We start from the raw sequence: 22,089 nt of genomic DNA, 5'->3' as shown, positions 1-22,089 counted from the left end.
AATTCCTTAGGAGTCCAAGGTTCGGTTGACAAGTAAATCCGACTGTTCTCCTCTACATGTAGAAAATGGTGGGGTTGCACTACTGCGACTGATCATCGTAAGTGGTCTTCCTGGCGCGGCAAACTCCCGTAATGAGTTCATCATTCAATTGGATATTTCTACAACAATACCCAGTGCACTTCGATAGAAAGGCTACGGCTGGGCGATTGTTGAGTGTTTGCAGGGTCGAGTTTTCAAAATGATGTTTTCATCAAATGAAGTATCTCGTAACTTCATTTCATTTTGATGATATTTCAAAGATTTATTCTATACAAGTTTTGTCGTGTAGCTTCATCTATGGGATGAACTAATTATAACTTGAACGGTGGTAGTTCAAGTAGTATTCGGAAAAGATATAAGTATATTGGAGTATCTTGTAACTTCATCTTTACAACTTATATCTGGTTAATGATTATCTTATGCATGACAAAGATTTTCACAAAAACGTTGAGACAAGGTTAGATATATGAGATCACCTTGCAACGATATTTTTATATAGTGATAAACTGGAACCCTGTGTATATTATACATGGAAGAGGACTTCCAAGATTTTGAAAAGTATATATATACATATATACTGAATATTTTGCGACTTTGTCGCGTTAAGATATCAAACTTAGTTCATTTCTTCTTGACCAAGACTTTCATGAGTACTATGAGAATGCTCATATATTGTTAATTATTATACATATTATTTCGGTGGGCTTGTTGCTCACCCTTGCTTTCTTCTTTCATCACACAACAACAGATAGACAAGATGAACATGATCAAGCTCCCAATTCGCGAGCAGATAGGAAACGTTCCGCAGTTTCTTGTAGGCATTGATGCCGTGTAGCTGAGGTAGGATCTACAAATAGGCTAGGCTTTCAACTTTCGATGTACCAGACTTATGTATATTTATGAATTGTAATAATGGCAAAGAATATGTAAATTATTCAGAAACCCTTTTTAAGGTGAAATGGTTTATAATTTTGGAATAAAATGACTTGTGTTATTTTTGGTATTCATCTCTGAGACTATAACTTGTGGTGTGTGTGTATATTGTGGAGTCACAGTACGTAGTAGTTGGTTGACTGTTAAGATTAAGTATTGATAAAGGAAATGGAACTCGTGACAACCTGGATCCCCGACCCTGGATTTGGGGGTGTTACAGAAGTGGTATCAGAGCCAAGCGTTATAAACCTCAGAGATGATGTGGCGTTAAGATAATAAGTTCAATAAGATAATAAGAACTCTTGCCAAGTTCATAGTCGGGCTACCTAACGTAGTACTGACAGTTAAAACCCTTATGGGAACCCTTATAAATATCGTGATAGAAGCGTAGTTCGTTATCGTATATAGTAGCGGGACTCCGAACCCTGAGGTTGAGGAGCAACAGCGTGATGATGTTTTATTACTGATTGCGGATCGGATTGTGGATCCAATGGAACACCCTAATGAGGGACCGGATGATATTCATATTGAGGATGTAGCGGTTGAGGATGTTGTCCCAGAAGGGATTGTTGTTGAGAAGGATCTCGTGGAGGATCCTAACAAGACTGAAGAGATGATCGCTGAGGAATTGATAACCATGGTTAGGGCGACTACCAGAGGTAGGATTGGTCGGTCACTGCTGGAGGTTCGTTCAAGTTTGTAAAGATAGTAGCCCCTTTAACGCGGCTTACTCGTAAGACTGAGAAGTTCGAATGGACAGAGAAATACGAGAACAACTTTTAAGAACTGAAGCAAAGGTTGGTGACATCCCCTATGTTGGCGTTGCCGGATGGAAAATGAGATTTTGTGAAGTGTAGTGACGCTTCGCATAAGGAATTAGGGTGCTTCTTATACAGCACAACAAGGTAATCGCGTACGCGTCAAGAGAATTAAGGGAATATAAAATTCGATATCCCCACCCATGAGCTTGGGCTCGTGGCAATAGTTTTTCCCTAAATATTGGAGGCACTACATGTATGGAGAGAAGTGCAAGATTTACACAAACCATAGGAGCTCTAGTACATTTTTATGTAGAAAGAGCTCAACATACGCCAGAGGAGGCGGTTAGAGCTAATCAAGAATTATGATTGGGAGATTCTTTATCATTCGGGGAAAGCCAATGTGGTGGTTGATGCCCTTAGTAAAAAGGAGAGACTCAAGATGATAATGTGTTTGGGAGAGTTTATAAGAGATTTTGAGAAAATGGAAATAGAAGTGAAGGTAACCGGAGCCGGTACCGAAAAGCTGTTTGAGATTGCAATACAGCCCGAATTATTGGAAAAGAATATATTGTGCCAGAAAAAGTGATGAATGAAGGCAGAGAGCCAACAAATAGATAAGAGATTAATACCGAGAAAGATGATAAGGGAATAATGAGGTATTCCTACAGAATTTGGGTTCCAAATGTTCAAGAGCTTAAAGATGAGATCTTAGATGAAAGCTAGTTTGATGAATAAGATTTAGAGCAAACCCTGAATGTGATAGTCAGGGAGGCCTCCATCAAGATATAAGGAACCCATAACATAATGAAGTGAAAAATGAGGATTTAAAACATGTAGGATGACCCCGATTATGGGGAGGAGGAGGGAATGTTCAGACTAAGGAAACAGAAGTCGAGTAAGAAAAGGAGACCCGAGACGGTACTCCTATACGATAATTTATGGACCTTTCTAGACAGAACTTAGACTATTATCCCCAACCACCACCCTGAGGAAATAATGCGGTGAGAAATTCTTTCAGGACCTTTAAGTCTCTAAGCTCTCAGAGTTCCAAGGAACAAGCTGACCTAGTCGAGGCAAGAGCCTGGCCAAAGGAAATATAGGAATCATTTGAGATTCTAAATGATTGACGAATCACAAAAGACTATTTTTGTCACTTACCCTCCTAAGAGAGAGGCCACCCGCCGGTGCAAGGCCAAGGAAGGCACGGAGCAAGAGATTATAATAAACTGATTTAAGTTCAGTCAATTGTTTTCAGGAAAGTACTTCCCAAGGTTATGGAGATAGTGTAAAAGCTTTAGAACCAGAACAAAGGCAGACGAGTATGATGAATTATGAATCTAAGTTGTAAAAGTTGTTAAGATTCGTTCTGAGGACACGAATCCAGAATGACGGGATGTTTGAAATCAATGCTTATGTTGTGTTGGTTCATGAAATAATGATAAGAGAAAGGAAAATAAAAAGAAACTGAAGTGGAAAGGAATATAAATGCAATAGAGTTTGAGGAATGATAAGGGAGTTGGGTAAGAGGAAACCCTAAAGACTCGTAGCAATAGAAATAGAAAAGTATGTAATCGTCAGGATGAGGGTGATTCACCATGAGTTAAAATTGATGGTTAAAGGCATAAGAGATACATATATTTTATCCCCTGTAAGTTGAGAGGATTCGAGGAAACCTTGAGATAGTTCGAAGGATAAATAATGAGACGCGGATAGACTGAGGAGACAAGGAAGTAAGAAATTAGGAAAATTGGATGAAGGAAGTGACCTTCAAGAATGTGAAGTATAAGACCGGTGGCTTGATACCCAAAAAGGGAGACGCCAGGTATGAAAGATATCCCAACATTGAGATGACTGTTGAGATAAACAGCAAAAGTAAATAAGGAATTATTAAGAAGTTCACGTTGAACACGACCAATATCTTCCAGAACATCCCTGTTGTCATTACCAAATTAGGCAAGCAAAGCGAAAAAAAAACCGTTGTTATCTTTTGGAGGCCATATGGATTGACCTCAGTTTGAATAAGGATGCTATTGTGAAATTAAGTATAGACTATCGAAGTGAGAATGATTGAATAAGGTAATCTATCAAGTATATATGACTTGATTTATCCATGGAAGAGTGTAAATATCTTGTAAAGGTGGAATTAAGGATAAAACCCCGATAACTTGAAATGAATCCTAGGGGAATGCATAAAGGTTGGAATTTCACCCTTAATAGGGAAATCATGAGTTTTGATAGTATGAATTGGAAAGGATTAAGGTAACAACAACCTTTAAGGATCAGTGGAGAAATTTTTCAGAAGTATATAGACAATGATTCCGGTATTAGTAAATGGTATCTTGATATGCCCTGTGCCTAGGGTGTACTTGATGAAGGATTTAAGGATAACCTTAGAGGTTTTACAAGGAGAAAGGTAATATTCAAAGTTCTCAAGAATAGAAATTTTGATGAAGGAAATATGACGTAATTATAATAATTCCAGGTGGGGAACGTGTTGAACCATAAGAAAGTATAGATCGATCCAATGAGGGTCGAAATTGGTGAAAACAAGAAGGACCCAAGATAAGAGACGTCCTAAGTATGATCGAGAGTCAGTCGTGGCAATGTTCACACCTAAAGACTAAGGCAATCACTTATGGAAAATTGGCGATTTTTTTTCTCACCAGGACTTAAGAGAAGCATTTTCACATAAGCAGTGATTGAAATGAGGTAGAAATTTAGTTGGAGGTGGTTAAAATGACATTGATTGTAAGGAAATTTTACTATCAGGAAAGGCCAAAGAGGTGGCCAACACTTTAAGTGTAAGAGGACAATTATCAGCGCTCGTGCCAGAGGAATACAGTGATAATGGTTAATCCTGTGAAGGTTGTATTACGGTGTGAAAGAGTGACATTCCTTCTGATGACTGTGTGGTACTCAACCGTATTAGTAGTTTGGTAAAGATTAAATTCATGTAATCGCCGTGAGCGGGCTTTCTATCTTAGAAGGTCATATCTTGAGATAAGCCAGGAGCATGTTACGAAAGGACTAAATGAACCTTTGAGCTTCATGTCTCCCAGTAAAGAAATATGGTTAATAATGGTATTAGCCTGCTATCGTTGCTTTGATTGAAACACTTCTGCAATTTTATCTGCTTCATGTCATGTATGTACGTCAGGATCAGGAATGTTCTTCACGAATCATGAATGGTGATTATGTTACTTCCTTAGAAGGATTCGATATTTTATGAATGGACTCCGTATGGTTAACTATTAAAACTTCATGGGAAACGAATGACTATAGTAGGTCAACGGTGGGCCATAGTAATGCAGGAATGATTCTGCGAGTAATGAGCCGATTACTTACAACCGTGAGAGTTGTATTGAAATGGATGTTGATAGTGAGTACCACTAATCGGGTCGTGGTGGTGTATAAGTTATCATTGATAGGCTAATTAAGTCGATTATCTACCTATTGAATACTTATTCCTTCTTATCAATAGAGAGTCGTATTACTATACGAGGAAGGTTGCGATGCAAGCATAAAGTACTAATAACGATGACGTCTAGAATGAAATCCCAGATTCGATTTTCGATGTCGAGGGAGTTTCAAAGGTGATTGTTTATAAGCTCGAGCAAGAGCATGGGTCCATAGAATGATGGACGGAATAGTAAATATTCAGACACGTGAAATACGATGCTATAATACTTGATGTTGATATATATACATATATGTTTTGTTCTCCTATGACAAACCTCTATAGTTCAGAGGTAGATTCCAAGCCATATATTTTGTGGCAGTATATTTTATATATATACAATTCTCTTCAATTCATTCTTTTCTCTCCTTTTCATTTCATATAAGCTGAGAAGAACAACCCTTCCAAAAGGGGAGGTATTGCCGAATGACTATCTATCTGTGTGATAGAATCCTAGTAGGATACCATCTATTATTTAATTGCTTGTCAAGTACTAAAGGCTGGCCACCTTCTGTACTAATTATGCAATGTAACAAGTGTTCATGATCATAGTGATCTCTCAATAAATTCTTTTACTTCTATATGAAGGACCAAGCTTTCGAAGATGGGGGCAGCTAGAGATGAAGTGGTACCAAGTATGGTGGTATTCCGATTCTAACGCGTTCGTGATACTAAGGTTGACGCGATTATTAAAAGGTTATAGAACGCTAACGAGCAAAAGTGTAATCAATATAAAATTTGGTACGGAAGATAGTAACGATTACGAATTGGAAAATAGTGGGTATTGAGAAGCAAAAGCTGTAGATCTAGATTAGATAATGAAAGTCTGTACAATAGACTTGAAAGAAATTTGGAATGATCACTTAATGCGGATTGAGTTTTCTTATGATAATCGATCGTATGTCAGTATCGAGGTATCGCCTTATGAGATCCTTGAGGGAAGATAATGTAGATCTCCCTTATAATAGGATGATGTTACAGAGCGCAAGATGCTCAGACCAGTAGTGGTCCAAAGGACCAAGGATATAATAGATCTAATCAGAGGACGGCTGGTAGTAGCCCAAGGTGGACATAAAAAGTATGTTAATTTGACACGAAAGGACAAGGAATAAGAAATAGGGGACCTAGTAATATTAAAGGTATCTCTTGGAAAGGATGGATGAGGTTCGGAAAGAAAGGAAAGCTAAGCCCACGAATTGTTGGACCCTTTGAGGTATTAAGACGTGTTGGGAAGTTAGCATATGAGCTAGCCCTACCCCCGAACATGTAGCAAGTTCATAACGTGTTCCACGTATCAATATTAAGGAAGTATATTCAGATGCCAGACAAATAGGGGCATATGAGGGCATAGACATGCAACCCGATATAACCTATATGGAGCAACCAGGAAGGGTTATAGATTGAAAAGGAACAAGTGCTTAGGAGAAGGGTTATCAAACTAGGCAGAGTTTGGTGCTAGGACCACAATGTGGGAAAATTACTCGGAAGTTAGAAAGTGCAATGCTAAGAGAGTATCCCTATTCATTTTCTATCTGATTCCGGGACGGAATCCTTTTAAGGAGGGGAGACTGTAATAACCCCAATTTTTGGAATTTTTTTGAAATCCTTATGAATAGGGATTTTGCTGATTATGCTGAATAAGAAAACTTTTCATACCACACTATGTAGGGGTTCTTTTATGATCTTCTGAGATATTATTAGTACTCTATGTGGTATATAAGTGTATGTAAAGATCGCCAGAATCCAAATCCGAACATTTTGATTTTTCCCGAAAATCCACCAGATACCGAAAGAATTGAGTATAAGGTAGCATGATTAAAGGGATATAAATTCAAGGATTATAAGAGAGGATCATAAAAGGAATATAATTTATTGAGAAAGGTTTAGGGGAACCCAAGTAATAAGATCCCGGGTATGATCCCTCAAACGATAAACGAGAATGAAAGTTAAGCGAACCGTATAACATATCAGCGGTCATTAGCCAAGTGATTAGGAGTTAATCAAAGGGTTAGTGGGGAGTGATGTCATCTCACCAACAAGAAGAGGACAAGTGTGGGAGGATGACATAGAATGATGACCTAAGCATGAACAAAAGAGAAGTGTGTTGTTGGTTGATTGTGAACCACACAAAATTTACCATGGTAATAATCCAATTAACAAAACAACATCAACCAAGCCAAGCAAATCATAAACACAAACTTGAATTTTCATTTCCAAGAAAGATCTCTCGGCTTTTTCATGTTTTCAAGGAAGAAATTTCCAAAAATCAAGATTCTAGCTTTGTTAAATTGCAAGGTAATTATCCAAGGTTCCTTATGATTAGATAAGCATATCCTAGGAGTTTAAGCTTCTATTTCTTCATGAATCTCTTCCAATAAATCAAGGAAGAAGATGATGAATAGTGTTTTCAAGATTACTAACTTTATTTTCTTTGATTTCCTTTAAGATCCAAGCATTCCTAAGCTATCTCAAGGCTTCTTAAGGCTTCCTAGCTACTCTAATCACTCCAAGGAAGGTATAACCCCTCCAAACCCTAACTTTACTTTGAGTATTAAGTTTGGTTTTATTTTTTATGGTTCATGAGAGGCATGGGTGTTGTGTATTTAGAGATTGGTTGGTTTTGTGATGTTTTTGGAATGGTAAATCTTGGTAATTTGTTAATGAACTTAAGTATAGCTTTAGTTCATGTTTAGGGGTAGTATAAATTGGAAAATTTTGAGGTGTTGTGACTGTTGTAATGAAGAATGGACAGAGTTTGGTTGTATTGGTGGTTATGGGTTGATTTGTGGTTGATTGTGGATTGATTTGGAGTTGTACAAATTTGGTAATCGCGTAAACATAGCCGTCGTAATGCCCAATTTACCTTAGACTGCTTTTGTTCTTAACATCAGGACCCGTGAACTCGCTGTTAGGTTTTGACCATTGCCATTATTAGATAGTTCATGTTTCAAGCTTCGTTTTGATATGTGGTTTGCTTGAATCCAATGTACGGTTTAGGAGAAACGACCATTTTAAGTAACGGCATTTCGCGAAAGAACCATTACCCCTCGCCTTACTTTGAAACCTTGGTTAAGGCCCTTAAATGACTAATTGGAGTATGAAACAATTATGTAAAGTGGACTAGGAAGTTGGTAAAGTATTCGTGAAAGCGTCGCCTTAAAATTCGTAACGGTTAATTTATTAAAAATGTTGGAGCCGAGGGTACTCGAATGACTTATGTGATTTGTTAAGCGTAGAAATGACCATAAGCAAACGTTAGGGTTCAATTGGTTAAAGTCCAGTTTCTTAAGTAACCGTGGTTTAATTCCGGCTTATGTTGTTGTTCATAGGTTACCGGACCCACTCTAAGCTTAAGTCTACCCCGGAGCACTCAGGCAAGTTTTCTACCCGTTATACTGTTGTTGTGATGTAAATATATGTATATGCATTATCTTGTGATAAGTGCATGATTGTTATTAGCAAATTTTGTGATATATTGGAGCATGCTGATATGGTATATATGCATGTCTGTTTCGTAATCTTGATATCTAATTGTTGATTCAAATGCTTATAAGTTGCATAATACCTATGCTAGAGATAAGCAGTAGTTGCGTATACCCTTAGTATAGGGGACCCAAAGGTGAACATTTTCTAAATCGGGAGTCGATGTTCCCGAGTATACTATATATATATATATTTATATATATATAGATATAGTTTTCAAAACTATTAATCGAATAAGGTTTATTCGATAACTTTATTTTATTTAATGAATATTATTTTAAATATTCATTCGAGGACTTATGACTCCTCTTCTTTTATTAAATAATATTCTTTATTTTATTAAAGAATAATGTTTCGATAATCAAACTTATTTTCGATTATTCAAATAAAGATCATACTTTCGTATAAGTATATCTTTGGTTATTTATTATTCATTTCAAGTATAAGTTTTAAAACTTCTACTTCAATTATTTTATAAGGATTATCCTTGTGGGAATATTATTTAAATAATAATATTCAGATATTTTCTAATATATTGGGACTGATTTATTTTATTAAATCAGCATTACTCCAAACATTCTTAAAAATGTTTTCGAGTCTTCAAAATGATTTTAAAAGTTAGAGCGGATCCCAAAACTCGTTTTCAAATTTAAGATCTTCCTTTCGAAGGGGATTTAAATACTCGCTCAAAAATCTGAGGGATCCGGCTCCGTGATGTATTTTTATATTCGCAATAAGGTTGCTGTTTTGATAAAAGAGTTTTTGATTACTTACCCAATACTCGGGAAGTAATATTCTTGGAATAAGTTAATCCATTAACAGGCATCGCCTCGGAAATATCAGTGAGTTCTTCTTTCCAACGAGATGCGACTTCTTGGTGGAGTCGTATCAACAAGTTCCTACTTGGGGAAAGGGGAAACGAGCTTTACGTTTCAGAGTCATGGATTTCATCTGAACTAGGAGTGGCGTAAGTGGTCGAGTGGCGCCGGCCCAACCTTATTTATTGGCCCAAATGGCCCGGAAGTTCCGCTAAGACGGTCCATTCCTTAGGAGTCCAGGGTTCGGTTGACAAGTAAATTCGACTGTTCTCCTCTACATATAGAAAATGGTGGGGTTGCACTACTGCGACTGATCATCATAAGTGCTCTTCCTGGCGCGGCAAACTCCCGTAATGAGTTCATCATCCAATTGGATATTCTGCAACACTACCCAGAGCACTTCGATAGAAAGGCTACGGCTGGGCAATTGTTGAGTGTTTGCAGGGTCGAGTTTTCAAAATGATGTTTTCATCAAATGAAGTATCTCGTAACTTCATTTCATTTTGATGATATTTCAAAAATTGATTCTATACAAGTTTTGTCGTGTAGCTTCATCTATGGGATGAACTAATTATAACTTGAACGGTGGTAGTTCAAGTAGTATTCGGAAAAGATATAAGTATATTGGAGTATCTTGTAACTTCATCTTTACAACTTATATCTGGTTAATGATTATCTTATGCATGACAAAGATTTTCACAAAAACGTTGAGACAAGGTTAGATATAAGAGATCACCTTGCAACGATATTTTTATACAATTACAAACTGGAACTCTGTGTATATTATGCATGGAAGAGGACTTCCAAGATTTTGAAAAGTATATATATACATATATACTGAATATTTTACGACTTGGTCGCGTTAAGATATCAAACTTGGTTCATTTCTTCTTGACCAAGACTTTCATGAGTACTATGATAATGCTCATATATTGTTAATTATTATACATATTATTTCGGTGGGCTTGTTGCTCACCCTCGCTTTCTTCTTTCATCACACAACAATAGATAGACAAGATGAACAGGATCAAGCTCCCAATTCGTGAGCAGATAAGAAACGTTCCGCAGTTTCCTATAGGCGTTGATGCCGTGTAGCTGAGGTAGGATCTACCAATAGGCTAGGCTTTCAACTTTCGATGTACCAGACTTATGTATATTTATGAATTGTAATAATGGAAAATGTTAGGTCCCAATGTGTTTGTAGAAGGGGGGGTTGAATACAAACGTTACCAAATAATCGAATAAAATGCGGAATAAAAAATGTGAAACAAAATTCAAGTTAAATAAAAATATTATTAAACTTGAAAGGTGTTACAACAACTGTATCGATTACAAGGTATTAATCTCAAATTAATTATCACAAATCTAGAATAAATTCGACATGAACTTTTTCTATTTTTGTAATAAAAAGATTCAAATGCTAAACGCAATTTGAGATTAAGTTCTAGGGATTTTAATCCGCTAGATTGATATACAAGAACAAGATAAAGATTTCTAGTGGATTAGATTTAACATTACAATCTAGAAATTATGATCTTTGAAATAAGCAGATGAAGATAAAATGTTTTGCTGCGGCTGCTGTCTCTTGTTCTTGAATAAATGATTGAGAGTTTTAAAGAAAAGTCTTCTGCTTCTTTTTAAATCAGCACAACAATAGAATTGAATTGGCATGACAATCCTATAGCTTGTATGACTTTCGGTAGGACAATTGAATGAACTAGCAAGACAATCTGAATGAACTAGCAAGACAATCAGAATGAACTAGCAAGACAATCATCCTCCTAGAGTGACTTTCGGTGAGACAATTGACAATGGCCTAGCATGACAATCGGTATGACAATCCAGATTGTCATGCTAGTTCATTTTCAATTGTTTTGCTGATTTAAGATTTGAATTTAATCCAATTAAACTTCTGAAAATTCCTAAAATTCCTAGAATTAATTCAGAATTAATTAATCAATTAATTCAATTAATAAATAAATTATTCTTCGCAGATATAATTTATTTTCTTAATTAAATTAGATGACTCAATTAATTAATAGAGAATTAATTCTAGTCTTGAGCAGCAACCATTCTTCTGCAAATCTTCTGAAAATCACTGAAAATTATGAATCAATTCCACCACTTCAACGTTGACACTCGATGTACTGTCTGGTTCATGAGTGACTAACTTCCGTGACGTTTCTTCATGTCTTGACTCTGACACTTTGATTTTCTTCAGATTAAATCCTTGTAATTAATGATACTCTGACGAGATCTCTGTCACTTGATTAAATCCACAATCTTGACTTATATCACTGAGGCATGATCAATTTCTTGAACTTCTTCCAGTGAATTAATTCCTCAAGTCTGTAGATGAACCTTGTCTCTGAATCCTTTGACAGATATTACTTTGCGAGATCTCTCTGACGGTCGATCCACTATTTACTTATTACATTCTTATTTGAGTTGAGTTGAATCCTCGAATATACAAATAGGCTATGACATATGACTTACAATCTCCCCCTATTTGTTTGTTAGACAATAACACACAAATACCTAGAGGATAACTCAACTAACAAATAAGAAAAAGATATAAACATACATGCAAAGTAAATAGTAGAAAAGTTCTGGACTAGATTTAACATTTTCCAGATTCCAAGTAGATGTTCCTCTAGACTGAACATATCTTCAAGTAGTTCCATCTTCATTTGTACAACCACATTTCCTGTTGAGAAGCCCATATCTCTTGCTTCTCCCCCTATGAGAATTAACTGATTAAAGAAGATCACCTTCGTTTTACCACCTCTCCCGTACAATAGGATCCGCAGATAAAAACCAATGGTACTCCCCTAACTGCTTCTTCCCTTACTAGGAAATCACCTTGTGTTTACCACCTCTCCCGTACAATAGGATCCGTAGTTACAAACAACAATGGTGTGGTGTAGTGTACATTTTTAGGATCTTTTTCTTCCTCCCTGCTATTTCTCCCCCTTAGTTGAGGAATCCTCCAAACTATTACTTAAGCTTTTATCTCCCCCTTAAAGAAGGAATGTATGCCGTCGTCTGAAGGAGTTCTCATATTTCACTTGGTTGGAAAAGAAATAACAAGTAGTTTCTCTTTCTTCCTCACTGTGAGTGTGTGATTGTGTTTTAGTGTACCTCACATGTGTTTCACTCTTCTCTCCACTCGTGTTTACACTTATTCTCACAAGTGTATCACTCTTCTCTCATAGCTCCATAATCCAGCTGTACCTGCAAGGAAAATCACCTTAGCCATCCTTAAAGGAGGTCACAGGTGGTGCAATGGGAGTTCACAAATCCCCATCCTTGTTAAACTCGTCAGATGAATCTGAGTCATAATCTACAAGTTGCTAGTTTCCCTTTTAGGGTTCCAGATTTGAATTCTGGGAAGGTAAACAATGATCCAACGAATTTAGCATAAAGATCAAGGTTCCCTTCTAATGTCTGTGAAGACATTTCCTTGTGACTTATCAGGTAATATCTGAATCATTGTCAACAAGTTGCCGATCTGCGCCTATGTCAGATCCACTATCCGCAGATGCATCCAGGGGATTTAAGCCTGGGGAGGTAGACACTGACCACTGACATATGGCTTTTGGATCAGTATCCTCTCCTAACACCTGTAAAGGCAATTGGTCCACTAACGAACCTTGAACAATCGAATCTGACCTTAAAATGGTCGAAACTCTTGTTTCCGTCAACTCATCCTTTGTGTGTGTAACCTCTCCTTGTGCATCAAGAATTGATTATGTTTGAAGTGGTGACACTACATCGGATACCTTGGCCGACAGGCAAAATTCAATAGACTCACCCTGTTGAGAGAATGAATCTAGTAACTGTTTTTGTACCTTTTCAGCCATTACATCTTTTTGAGAAGATGTATGGGGGCTAGCAGTTGTCTCGGTTTAAATACTACTCATCTATGTAGGAGACAGAGCTACTGGGTTGACTACAGAACCTTCCTTATGTGGTGCACTAAGGCACTATCTCCCTCACGCTCATTCATACTACACTTAGTGGTAAGAGAGTGTTGGTTGGTTCTGTTTTTGTGTTTGTCTTTACAGTCTGGGATAGACGTTGTGGGTTTTCAACCTCATGACTGTTAATGAAAGAAAGTCATTGGAGACTGAACCTGTAACACAGAATATATGGTAATAGAGAGAAAATGATTTACAATAGTGATTTTAAAAGATTTTACATGAAATAAGAAATCACTAATGTAGAAAGAAGTTTGATTTTGTTTTTCAATATGAATGAGTTTTTGATAAAACATTGATCACTTAGGGTAAAGTCTAAGTAATTCTCATTCATGTCAAAAGCTTACAAATATCTGCAACATAATGTTAACAAGATATCATTGACCGATACTTGTCAAGTACTTTATATACTAATTGTTATGTTGCATAACCAATATACCACTGCACATATAAAACAATATGATTGTGCTTAGTGATAAGATAGTTATTAATATGACGACTCTACTTATTCATATAAAATTATAACTTCTGTTAGAGTGCCATACCATGTCCTTGACGATTGCTTGAGCAGTATACTAGTTCATACCAACCTGAAGTGAGATTGTGAAGAAGAAATTGCATAGTCCAATAGATCTGCAACTGCAAAGTCCATGAACTGTGGTGCATTGACTTCCTCTTTTGACTTACCAACCAGGAGTACACTTGTACACATCTTACTAGAGTACAATTCCAAGTGTAATGTGCAGCAGGTGCTTGATATGTCGTAATATTCTCAAGTCTCGTCACTGGTGCTATATGTTAGATGATGCTTCCTGATAATAACCTAGCACAATATACAAAATTATAATGATAACATTCCCAGCTTGCAAACAGCCATATCCCTCGGATAAACCTTTGCTGTTATCTCCAAAGGTAACCATGGGGCCAGCTTTCTCAATCCACATTTGATAGCAGGGCTCTATCTCCGGTCATATGTCTTGATGATCCACTGTCAAGAATCCACACTACCGGTTACACCTGTATACTACCCTGCACTTCAAATGGATTAGACCTTCTTCGGAACCCAAACTTGGTTGGGCCCGGCATACTTGTAGAATTGTCCTTTGTCAGGCAAAACAACATTTTTAATTTTAATTGTCTCAACTTTCTCAATGACTGAACATTTGACCTTGTAAACAGCCTTAACAAATTTCTGTTTAAGCTTAGGCACAAATGTCTCCTTTCTAGCCTTAGAAGGACTAGCAGTCTTAGACCTATCATGCTTCTTGTTATTCACATGCTGACGAGGAGTAGTCTTATCATTAGACACATGCTTACCATTAAAATAAGCATACATCATATTAAAAGCACAAGACATACAATTAGCAACACCACATGCTTTATGAGAGTGATTAACAGCAGGCAATTTATGCATGGTAGACATGGCATTATTGTTATCCAACTCATGTGTGTCTGAGTTAGTCTCAGTTGCTTTCACAACTTTGACTGGAACTTTCGACTCACTTGACTTGGAAACAATCTTCTCATAAGCATGATCCTCAGCACGTATTTCTTCTTGAATAACAGAAGAGGTCGCATCAAATGGTTCAGCAATTGATGCTTTATAGAGGGGTTCATTAACACCCTTAAGCACATGTGGTACTTCCCTCCCATTAGCACAGACATGGGGAGGGGAGTTTATGCCTAATTCTCCAATAGCAGCATTGTAATCATAACCTATTCCAGATGTTTGATTAACAGCTTGCTTACTGTAGAACTCTTTAGCCTTCGAACAAGAATTGAAGTAGGCTCTAACCTTAGTCTCAAGACCGGTGATCTTGTCTTTGAGAATAGTTTCGAGTTTTCTATAACAGTCAACTCTATTCTCTAGAAAAGATACCTGTTCTTTTAATTTGTCTTGATTAATGTGCACAAGTCTTAATTCATTGACCTCTTTCTCAAGGTCTGTGATCTGTAAACTTAACAGTTCATTATCACGACGTGCACAATCTAAGTTACCTCTTAGATGATAAACCATTTCAGCATCAGAAAGTTTTACCTCTATTCTTGACGATGAAGCTTTTCCATCAATAGCCATAAGAGCAAGATTTCCTTCATCTTCATCTTCACTGTCAGTATCATCCCAGCTTCTTCCCTTTGCCAGATAAGCCCTTTCAGAGTTCTTTCTTACTTGCTTTGGCTTTCTACATTCTGTGGCAAAGTGTCCCAACTCATTGCAGTTATAGCATCTAATGGTGCTCCGATCAACCATCCCTGTTTTGTATCCACCACTGCTGGTGTTAGAGGATGAAGATCCACCTTTCTGGAATTTGTTGTAGTTGGACTTGTACTTCAGCTTGGGATTCCTCTTGAATCTGACATGGGAGAATCTCTTGACAATTTGGGCCATTGACTCGTCTTCCAATTGCTCCAGCTCTTCCAAGGAATAAAAATCATCACTTGATTGATTTGTAGTAGGAGGATCATATTCTGCTACTAACTCATTTTCCTCACCCTTGGAAAACTGTACCATTCTCTCCGACTGTTGAGATTGCTGTTGTTGTTGACCTTCAGCTACAAGTGCAGTAGATGTGCTGACCATTCTATCCTTCCCGTAGACTTCCTTCTGTTGAATCTGCTCCAACTCATAGGTTTTTAACACTCCATAGAGCCTGTCCAAAGAAATCTCACTCAGATTTCTAGCTTCTCTAATGGCAGTGATTCTATGTTCAAGATGAGCTGGCAGTGTTAAAAGGAACTTTTTGTTGACCTCCCTGATTGAATAAAACTTTCCATTGATGTTCAGGTTGTTGATCAACGCATTGTACCTCTCAAACACTTCAGTAATTCCTTCTCCTGGATTTGATTTGAAATGTTCATATTCAGAGGTTAGGATTTCCAACTTGTTCTCCCTAACTTCCTCTGTGCCTTCATTAATTACCTCAATAGTTTCCCACATGTGTTTAGCATTTTTACAGTTCATCACATGTCTGTTCATTAGGGGATCAAGGGAATCAATTAATATTAATTGAAGGCTGGCATCCAAGGAGAATTCTTCCTTCTCAGCAGGAGTAAAATCTTCAGGATCTTTTGGATAGGTTCTAGCTTCAGTAGTCACCACACCATTTATTATTACCTCCGGTTCAATAACCATCGGAGTTTTTATGCCCTTCTTTAACAAGTTTGAATATTTGGGATTAGCAACTTGTAAAAATAAGAGCATCTTCTTCTTCCACATAATATAATTCTCATTATCAAATTGTGGAATTTTAACGGTTCCAACTTTATGTGAAGTCATTATGAATTTTTGAACAAATAAAAATTCAAGGAGTTGAAAAATCACAAAAGTCTAGGATCTTGATTTGTTCGTTAATCAGAAGGCTCTGATACCAATTGTTAGGTCCCAATGTGTTTGTAGAAGGGGGGGTTGAATACAAACGTTACCAAATAATCGAATAAAATGCGGAATAAAAAATGTGAAACAAAATTCAAGTTAAATAAAAATATTATTAAACTTGAAAGGTGTTACAACAACTGTATCGATTACAAGGTATTAATCTCAAATTAATTATCACAAATCTAGAATAAATTCGACATGAACTTTTTCTATTTTTGTAATAAAAAGATTCAAATGCTAAACGCAATTTGAGATTAAGTTCTAGGGATTTTAATCCGCTAGATTGATATACAAGAACAAGATAAAGATTTCTAGTGGATTAGATTTAACATTACAATCTAGAAATTATGATCTTTGAAATAAGCAGATGAAGATAAAATGTTTTGCTGCGGCTGCTGTCTCTTGTTCTTGAATAAATGATTGAGAGTTTTAAAGAAAAGTCTTCTGCTTCTTTTTAAATCAGCACAACAATAGAATTGAATTGGCATGACAATCCTATAGCTTGTATGACTTTCGGTAGGACAATTGAATGAACTAGCAAGACAATCTGAATGAACTAGCAAGACAATCAGAATGAACTAGCAAGACAATCATCCTCCTAGAGTGACTTTCGGTGAGACAATTGACAATGGCCTAGCATGACAATCGGTATGACAATCCAGATTGTCATGCTAGTTCATTTTCAATTGTTTTGCTGATTTAAGATTTGAATTTAATCCAATTAAACTTCTGAAAATTCCTAAAATTCCTAGAATTAATTCAGAATTAATTAATCAATTAATTCAATTAATAAATAAATTATTCTTCGCAGATATAATTTATTTTCTTAATTAAATTAGATGACTCAATTAATTAATAGAGAATTAATTCTAGTCTTGAGCAGCAACCATTCTTCTGCAAATCTTCTGAAAATCACTGAAAATTATGAATCAATTCCACCACTTCAACGTTGACACTCGATGTACTGTCTGGTTCATGAGTGACTAACTTCCGTGACGTTTCTTCATGTCTTGACTCTGACACTTTGATTTTCTTCAGATTAAATCCTTGTAATTAATGATACTCTGACGAGATCTCTGTCACTTGATTAAATCCACAATCTTGACTTATATCACTGAGGCATGATCAATTTCTTGAACTTCTTCCAGTGAATTAATTCCTCAAGTCTGTAGATGAACCTTGTCTCTGAATCCTTTGACAGATATTACTTTGCGAGATCTCTCTGACGGTCGATCCACTATTTACTTATTACATTCTTATTTGAGTTGAGTTGAATCCTCGAATATACAAATAGGCTATGACATATGACTTACAGAAAAGAATATGTAAATTATTCAGAAACCCTTTTTAAGGTGAAATGGTTTATAATTTTGGAATAAAATGACTTGTGTTATTTTTGGTATTCATCTCTAAGACTATAACTTGTGATGTGTGTGTGTATATTGTGGGGTCACAGTACGCAGTAGTTGGTTGACTGTTAAGATTAAGTATCGATAAGGGAAATGGAACTCGTGACAACCTGGATCCCCGACCCCGGATTTGGGGGTGTTACAATACTATCCGAACTCAACAAGGTCACACAATCGGTCCAATAACATTCCTTGACATAGAGAATATGATATTTAGAATTAACGTTGGCGTCTCTTCAGCTGACACACCAAAGGTCTGCTCAGAAGCTGAATTCTCTCAATCGGACTTGAATTCTCGAGAGGGAAACTAGAAATCTCTATTGGACCTTACCAATAATATATATACTAAGGAGATATACTCTAAGCTAGGGCAATTCCAGCCAATTCTCAATAGACGTCAGGGTTAACAGCAACCACACACACAGAAACACACACACACACACAGGACTATAAATACACACACGTATTTATACACGCCAGAAAACAGAACAGGGATGGCGGCACCGGAGAACAACACGGCGGTGCCTACTGGAGAGAAAAGAAATGGCGACGACTTATCGGGGAAAGCCCAGGGGCGATGGAATTATAGAATAAATAGGAGGAAATAGACGAATATAAGGGAGAGATCGAGAGATAAAGCAAGATTGAAGAGAGAGATCGGAGATACTGAATAGGGATGAAGAAGGCGGTGGTTGTACCGCGCGTGTGTTTTTATTTTTATTTCTAGAAATTTTCAGTTGTTGCCACGTGTCTGATAATATGGTGAAAAGCTTACACGTATCAAATAAATAAACACGAGTCCCGCATTTCGATTACAAACCTGCATTTCTCAAATTTAACAAACTAAAATGTGAGTGAAACTAAATCAAAAAATTTTCTATATACTTTTAAAATTCCCAGAGTATTTAAAAATTAATAACATATAATTTCCATAATTTTAAAAACATTTTTGAATTACGCATCAGACCCGCATTTAACGATTTAACGAACAAACGGGCGGTGAATTTAATCCCAAAAATAATTATTGTAATTATAAAACCATAACAATAATTTTAAAGACATTCCAGATATTTATCCAAATGAAATTATATTAAATTCACTTTTAAAAGTGAAAAAAAATCATACAGCCTAGTAACTAACTACACACTTCAATCCCACACACTAGTAATCACATATACACAATAACAAAATAATAACCCGTTGACAGAACCTTTATATATATTTTATTTAATTAATTATTCAAGAAGTACACATTTAAATAATAAAATATACGAGTCGTTATAATAATGATAACACATATAGTGTAAACCTATGTATGTGTTTATATACTACACAGTTACAAGATAACTTCTAATTGATATGGAATATAATTCTCTCTCCTAAAATATATCAATCAGATATCTTAAACAAGTCTTCCATTCTTCTAATTCTTTCCATGCATATCTTCTTTTGTTTTAATCTCGATCTTCTACTGTTAATCAGCTTCCTTCCTTAACTATAAGTCCTCCCGTACTTAAGTTCTGACATGACCTTAAGTCCTGATATTATGTTCCGACTTCCATTGTTAAGATCTGAAAACTAAACATGAAACATATTAGACATGACATCTCAAATATATCTAACAATCTCCCCCAACTTGTAAATTATGCAAAATATACAAGTTAATATATTTGATGATGTTAAAAACATTTAAGTTCAAATGCATAGAGAATTTAACTGAGTTACTAACTACAACTTACAGTCCTTGTAGCTTTTACCAATCTCACTGAGTCAATCTGAATCCATAATGATTCTTAACAAAGTGTGATATCAGCTTTTCTTCTTTAATCCTCAGGACCTGAGAGAGTGTAGTCTTGACTTTCTTCATCTCTTCATTTTGACTCCCAATCTGATAGATTGCAGTCCTAATCGCAGAGATATGGTTTCTTTTCCTGGTGAGTCCTACCATTTCCCTGGTCTTCTGGACTAACTCTGGTCCTAATATCTTGTGTTCTCCAATTTCGTCCCAACACAGGGGAGAGCAACATCTTCTTCCAGTAAAGAGCTTCATACGGGGGCATTCCTATGCTAGCGTGATAGCTATTGTTGTAAGCAAATTCGATCAGGGGTAAGTGGTCATCCCAATTTCCTTTGAAATCAATGGCACAAACTCGTAGCATATCTTCTAGGGTCTAAATAGTCCTTTCGCTTTGTCCATCAGTCTGGGGGTGGTAAGCGGTAGTCATGTTTAGTATGGTGCCTGCGCATTCCTGGAAGCTTTTCCAAAATCGGGAATTAAACCTTGGGTCTCTTTCTGACACTATGGCTATAGGAACGCCGTGGCTAACTACAATTTCCTTCAAGTAAATATCCACCAACTTGTCTACAGTGTATCTTTCGTTGATTGGTAAAAAGTGTGCAGACTTGGTCAATCTACAATGATAACCCATATGGCATCGTGATTGGTCTTTGTCCTTGGTAAGCCTGTCACAAAATCCATGGCTATATGCTCCCATTTCCATTCTGAATTTCCAGGGGTCGTAATAGTCCACTAGGTCGCTGATGTTCAGCCTTCACTCTCTGACATGTCAAGCACTTGCTGAACCACTCTGCTACTTCTCTCATCATGTTAGGCCACCAATAATATTCGTTAAGGTCACGGTACATTTTCGTACCTCCTGGGTGGATTGAATATCTAGAGTTGTGCCCTTCGTGCAGCAGCTCATCCTTTAACTCTTGCACATTTGGAATCCAAATTCGGGATGCATACCTCATGATCCCTTTCTCATCCTTCTCGCATCTCACTTCCTCACCGGTCAATCTTCCTCTTTCTTCACTCATCTTCTTTTCCTGACATACTCGTATCTTTTCAGTCAGCTCTGGCACTAGCTTAATCTCAAATAGTCTTTCCGTTCCCTTACCGGTCATTCTCACGTCAATTTCCATCTTCTCAAATTCTTTAATTAACTCCTCCGATGTCAGTATCATCTTGAGTCTTTCCTTCCTACTAAGGGCGTCAGCCACCACATTGGCTTTAACCGGGTGATATAAAATTTCACAGTCGTAGTCTTTTATCAACTCTAACCATCTCCTCTGTCTCATGTTTAGTTCCTTGTGAGTGAAAATATATTTAAGGCTTTTATGGTGAGTGTAGATCTCACATTTCTCACCGTACAGGTAGTGTCTCCAAATTTTTAGGGCAAACACTATGGCTGCTAATTCTAGATCATGCGTAGGGTATCTGCTCTCATATTCCTTCAATTGTCGAGAGGCATACGCTATAAGTTTGCCGTGTTGCATCAGTACACATCCTAATCCTTTAAGCGATGCGCCGCTGTATATCAGAAACTCTCCCTTTCCATCGGGAAGAGCGAGCACTGGTGTTGACACTAACCTCATTTTCAGCTCTTGAAAACTTTCCTCACATTTCTCTGTACATATAAACTTTTTTGTCTTCCGGGTAAGTCTCGTCAGTGGACCGGCTATCTTAGCAAAATCTTGCACGAATTTTCGGTAATATCCTGCTAAACCCATAAAACTCCTAACCTCTGTTGGGGTAGTTGGTCTTTCCCAATTGGATACCGCCTCTATTTTGGCAGGGTCAACTAAAACTCCTTTGTTACTCACTACATGTCCTAAAAACTAAACTTCTCTCAACCAAAACTTGCACTTTGAGAACTTGGCATATAATTTCTCATTCCTCAAGATTTCTAAGACTATCCTCAAATGTTCTGCATGTTCTTGCCCTGTCTTTGAGTAGATCAGAATATCATCTTTAAAAACTATCACACATATATCCAGGTACTTTTTGAACACACTGTTCATCAAATCCATAAAGGCTGCGGGTGCATTGA

Source organism: Apium graveolens, chromosome 6 (assembly GCF_009905375.1).
Source record: "Apium graveolens cultivar Ventura chromosome 6, ASM990537v1, whole genome shotgun sequence".
Classification (NCBI taxonomy): Eukaryota; Viridiplantae; Streptophyta; class Magnoliopsida; order Apiales; family Apiaceae; genus Apium; species Apium graveolens.
Note: the sequence above shows the minus strand (reverse complement) of the source record.